We start from the raw sequence: 6597 nt of genomic DNA, 5'->3' as shown, positions 1-6597 counted from the left end.
CACCAGGTACAGAGCGGGGAGCAGAACAGGCAGATCCACGAAGTACACTGCTGAGGGGAGCAGCGGGCGAGTCAGGAGAGGTCTGCCTCGCCATGTGGTCACCTCCGGGGCAGGCAGGAATCGAACTCATGCTGAAGTGGCTTTAGCTTCTCAGTGCAGTGCTTTAAACCACTCTGCCACCAGGGAGGGCCTGAAGCTCCTTTTTAAATGAGCAGACTTTAATAATAGCTTTATAAAACTTGTTGGGATACAAAATCTACCTATCATGACAAAAGTTAGAGAGAATATTTGGGCTAGAGATGCTTATTAGGGATAGCAAATCCCCCAAATAGTTCCTTAAACAAAACAGACATTAATTTCTCTCTCAGAAAATATAATAATATTTAATTTCCATATGAACAGAACATAATAAAATAGGGAAGCATAGAAGAAGCACAGAGAAAGTACACAATAAAGTGGTAGATATATCTAAACATATCAGTAAATACAATAATTAGTGATGGATCAAACATGCCTGTTAACAGACTTGAGCAGACTGGATTTTTAAAAAAAAAAAAATTAGTTATAGCCATCTCTAGGAGATACATACCAAATACTTAAAAATTATAAGAAAATAAAAAAGAGAAATATACCTAGAAAATACTAACAAAAAGAAAACTGGTATAACTTTACTAATATTAGCAATGTGTTCAAGGGGGAAAAAACATTAATACAGATAAAGAAAAAAAAATTTTAAAGTTCAACTTACCAACATATAGCAACACAAAATTTGTTGCACTAAATAAGATCACTTCGAAATATAAATGTTATTTACAATAGCAAAGACATGGAATCAACTCAAATGCCCCAAACTAAATGATGAATTAAAAAGATGTGTTATACATACACAATGGAATATTACTCAGCAATTAAAAAAGATAAACTCGTGCCTTTTGCAGCAACATGGATGGAGCCAGAAGGGATCATGCTTAGTGTAATAAGCCAGAAAGAAAAAGAAAAATATCAGATGGCTTCACTCATAGCAGGAGCATAAAGAACCAAAGGGGTGGGGGGAGGAATAAAAATGAACAAATACATATCAGAGACATTTTACGGGGGTAGAGTGGGGAATCAGATCAAAAATGGGGAGGGGGCTCCCTCCTTGGTAGCACAACGGGTTAGGATGTAGCACTGCAAGCTAGCCACAGCTACCTCAGTGCATGTTCGATCCCCGCCCTGGAGGTGATTCACATCGCACAGCAGATATCTCCTGTCTCCCCCGCTGCTCCCCTCAGCAGTGTACTTCGTCAATATGCCTGTTCTGCTCCTCACTCTGTCTCTGGTGAATCCTCTCATGGAAAAAATAAATAAAATATAAATGATAGAAGTAGTTGAAGGATATATGGGGAATTACTGTTCTAATTTGCCATGTCAGTTTAGGTTTTCTCAAAAGCAGACCCTTGATCAATGCGTCAAAAGAAAAAAAAAATTAAAAAGAACACAATAACCCTAACTACAGATCAGGACCATATGGGACTAACAGATATTTATGCATCCCAAAATAACTGAATATGCATTTTTCTCAAGCAAACGTGGATATTTCTCCAGATTGACCATGTACTAGGTCACAAAACAAATATCAAATGATATGTGAAAACTAAAATCATACCAACTATTTATTAACATAAAAGCATCAAACTAGAAGTCAACTATGAAAAGAAAACAAGGAAATCCCCAACATTATGTGAAAATTGAACAACATACTACTGAAAGACCACTGGGTTAATGATGAAAAAAAAAAGAAATTATAAAGTACCTTGATGAATTAAAAAGTTCCTTACTTTAATGACAGTAAGGAACTTTGCAGAATGTATGGGACACAGCAAAAGCAGTATTAAGAGTATATAGCAATTCATGCCCACATCAAGAAACAAGAAAGAACCCAAAGAAACAAACTAATCTTCCACCTCAAAGAACTAGTAAGAGAACAAACAATCCAGTAGAAGAATGGCCATAAAAATAAATAAATAAAATAGAAATAAAAAAAAGATGTTCCAAAAAATCGATAAAACCAAAAGTTGGTTCTTTGAAAATATAAACAAAATAGACAGACATCTAGCCAGACTCATAAAGAAAAAAAGGGAGAAAACTTAAATAGGATCAGAAAGGAAGAAGAAATTATAACACACACAGCAGAATTCAGAGGAGAATCGGAGATTACTATGAAGTTTGTATGCAAACAAGTTCAACAATTTTGATGAGATGGATAAATTATTAGACTTTTACAGTGATCCAAAGATGAATAAAGAAGAAATAGAAAATCTAAACAAACTAATTACAAGCAGCAAAACTGAAACTGTAGTCGAAACTCTCTCCAAATGCAAAAGCCCAGGACCAGATGGTTTCACAGAATTCTACCAAATCTTCAAAGATGAACTGGTGCCTATTCAACAAAAACTCTTTCCAAAAACTGCGAAAAGGACCCTCCCTGGTGGCACAACAGGTTAAAGCACAGCACTAGGAAGCTAGCTGCAGCCACTGCAGCATGAGTTCGATCCCCAGCCAGGGAGCTGACCCACATGGTGCAGCAGACCTCTCCTGTCTCGCCTGCTGCTCCCTTCAGCAGTGTATTCCATCAATCTGCCTGTTCTGCTCCCCTCTCTGTTTCTGGTGAAACCTCTCACCTTGCCTATACCCCAGTTCTGTATTCATAAATAAATAAATCCTGGGAAAAAATAAAATAAAAATCATTTTAAATGTTTTTTAAAAATTGAGAAAGAAGGAATACCAGTTAAACACATTTGACAATGTCAAATGTACACTGATAGCAAAACCAAACAAAGACAACACACAAAAAGAAAACTACAGGTCAATCCCCTAACGAACACAAATGCAAAAATCTTCAATGAATTCCTAGTAAACCAAATCCAACAATGCATCAAAAAGACAAGACATCATGGCCAAGTGGAATTTATTCCAGGATCACAAGCATAATTCAACACCCAAAAATCAATTAAAGTAATTCAACATGTCAACAAAAAGAAAGAAAATGAAAATTGGATGATCATATCAACAGATGCTGAGAAAATATAATGAAGAGCCTCAAAATTCTTGGGACACAAAGAACATAACAACATAATAAAAGCGCTATACAACAAGCCTACACCTAACATCATTCTTAATGTTTTACCATTTAAACTTCCCTTTAAGATCTGAAACAAGAAAAGGACGTCCACTCTCACCACTGCTTTTTAATATAATTCTGGAAGTAATAGCTAGAGCAATTTAGCAAGAGGAAGACACACAAGGAATCCAAATAGGGGAAGAAGTAAAACTATCACTATTTGTAGATGATAATAAGAGAGAGAGAACTGTAAAAACGCCATAAAAACTTAATTAAAGCATAAACCATTCTGGTAAAATAGCAAGTAACAAAATCAACACACAAAAATCAGTAGTCTTCCTATATGCAAACAATCACTGTGAAGAAGAAACTAAGAAAACCAGGCCATTTACAACTGTAACTCCCAAAATCAAATACCTGGGAATAAACCTAAAAAAGAAAACGAAAGGCCTAAACAAAAAAAATTACAGGGCCCTCCCCAGTGGCACAACTGATGAAGGACCGCAGCCACTTCAGCATGAGTTCAATCCCCCACGTGACATGGCAGACCTCTCCTGTCTTACCCCTTGTTCCCCTCAGCAATGTACTTTGTCTATCTGCCTGTTCTGCTCCCCACTCTGTCTCTGGTGAATCTTCTCACTGCCCCTGCACCTCTGGCCTACACCACAGTTCTGTATGCATAAGTAAGTAAATAAACCTTTAGGAAAATTACAAAACATTGTTAAAAGAAATAGAAGAGGGCCTTCCCTGATGGTGCAACAGGTTAAGGCACACAACTAAGAAGCTGTTGTAGCCACTGCAGCACAAGTTTGATCCCTGGTCAGACCTCTCCTGACCCACCAGCTGCTCCCCTCAGCAGTGTATTTCAGTCAGTCCTCCTGTTCTGCTCCCCACTCTGTCTCTGGTGAGTCCTCTTACTGCCCCTGCACTTCTGGCCTGTACCCCAGTTCTGTATAAATAAATAAATAAATCTTTATTTTAAAAAAAAATAGAAGAAGACACAAAGACATGACCTTACAGATTGGAAGAATTAGCATCATCAAAATGGTCATGCTACCAAAAGCAATTCACAGATTCAATGCAATTCTATACCACACAGCCATAATAATTAAAACAGCATAGTACTGGTGAAGCAGGAATATGCCCTACTCCACTTAGATTCTGCTACTTTTCCAGGCCTGCTGCTGGGGGAGGCTGCCACTTGCTGGAGCAGAAAGTCCCTGCAGTGTGCTGTTCATCCACAGTAATAGCTATGGCTACACTGACCCCTTCTCAAATGATAAAGAATGCTATGCTATGGGGGATGGGATTAAAGTGCCTCACAGGACCTGTATAAAACTTCACCACTCCTGTAACTCAGGGCTCAGCCTTATGGGCTGATTCCACTGAGCCCGCCAGTGTGACAAGTAGATCTCTCTCCACCTCTCTGAGTGCTATCTGATTTCTCTAGGAAATTGCCATAACACTGGAACAGAAACAAACCAACAGAGTCAAATTAAAAACCCAGGGATAAAGTCACACATACATGATCAACTAACTCATGACAAAGAGTAAAGAATGTGCACTGGGACAAGGATAGTCTCTTCAATGAATATTGCTGGGGAAATGGCCTGTTACATGCAAAAGAATGAAACTAGACTTCGACCTCACACCATACACAAAACCAACTCAAAATGGATAAAAGACTTGAATGTAAGACCTGAAACCTTAAAATATATAGAAGAGGACCCTTCTTAAGCACAGCACTAAGAAGCTAAAGCCACTTCAGCATGAGTTTGATCCCTGCCCAGGGGGTGACCCACAGGGCACAGCAGACCTCTCCTGACCCACCCGCTGCTCCCCTCAGCAGTGTTCTTCATCAGTTCTGCCTGTTCTGCTCTCCACTCTGTCTCTGGTGGGTCCTCTCACCCCCCACACCTCTGCCCTGTACCCCACTTCTGTATGTATAAATAAATCAATCTTTAAAAAATATATATAGAAGAAAATATAGCAAAACACTCCATAACATACACCTTAGAAATGTCCTTGATAACTCATGTCTAGAAGCAAAGAAAATGAAGGAAAAGATAAACAGCTGGGACTATATTAAACTAAAAGGTTTCTGCACAGAAAAAAGAGTAACCAAAATAAAGACACCCTACTGAATACGAGAAAAATATTTTCACTCCACACAAGTGATAACGGACTGATATAAAAGATTTACAAAGAGCTTACACAACTCAACAAAAACAAAACTAAAAATCCAGTCAAAAAAATGGGTAGAAGGGCTAGAAAGACAATTCTACAAATAGGAAATGCAAATAGCCAACAGTTATTTGAGAAAATGTCCAACATAACTTATTATCAGGGAAATGCAAATCAAAATCACAATGAGATACAACCTCACACTTGTGAGGATGACCCATATTTTAAAAACAACAACAAAACTCTGGCAACAAGAAGTGTTGTTGAAGATGAGGAGAAAAAGGAGCCTTCTTACACTGCTGCTGGGAATGAAAGGTGTGTGGTAGACCCCCAAAATACTAAAAATGGATCTACCATATTACCCAGCAATTCCACTCCTAGGAATGTACCTAAAGGACACAAAAACATTAGTTCAAAAGGAAACCTGCACCCCTATGTTTATTGCAGCACTATTTACAATAGCTAAGATATGGAAACAACTAAATGCCCAAAAATACATCAAGAAAATGAGGTCTATAAATACAAAGGAATACTATTCAGTAATCAAAAAGATAAACGTGTGCCATTTGCAGCAACATGGGTGGAGCTGGAAGGCTTGATGTTAAATGAAGCAAGTTAGAGGGAAAAGGAAAAATATCAGATGATTTCATTTATAGGTGGAACACAGGGAAATGAAACAAAGGGTCAGGAAAAAGACAAAACTTGCAGGTAAGCTATAGATCTGAGGCATACAACAAGGGAGGAACACAGAGGGGACGGAAGAGCACAAGGGACTATGGTTGAAGCTCCAATCCCCAGTACTTTGTGTCACTAAAGAGGTCAATAAAATACATGAGGTCATGTATGTGGGCCCTAATCCAATACAACCTGACCAGTTATCCTTAAAAGAAGAGATTAGGACACAAGGAATGAGAGAACACCTTATGAAAATATAAGGAGAAAGTGGTCATTCTCAAGTCAAGGAGAGAAGACTGAAATAGATTCTTCCTTCAGCAAAAGAAAACAAACCTGCTGACACCTTGATCTTAAATTTCTGTCATCTAAAACAACTAGTCTATGTGTTTTGTTATGGAAATCCTAGCAAGCTAATACACACTGCAAACTGATCTATAAATTCAATGGAATCTCCACCAAAGTCCTAAGTGGTTTCTTTGTACCAATTGACAAGTTGATTACATTCTTGTAAAAATGCAAGAAAATCAGAATATATATATATTGTTTTTTAAAGATTTATTTATTTGTACATACAGAACTGGGGTACAGGCCAGAGGCTCAGGGGTGGTGAGAGGCTTCACCAGAGACAGAATAGG

The sequence above is a fragment of the Condylura cristata genome, unplaced genomic scaffold (assembly GCF_000260355.1).
Source record: "Condylura cristata isolate star-nosed mole 26May11 unplaced genomic scaffold, ConCri1.0 scaffold00013, whole genome shotgun sequence".
Classification (NCBI taxonomy): Eukaryota; Metazoa; Chordata; class Mammalia; order Eulipotyphla; family Talpidae; genus Condylura; species Condylura cristata.
This window is presented reverse-complemented; position numbering follows the sequence as displayed.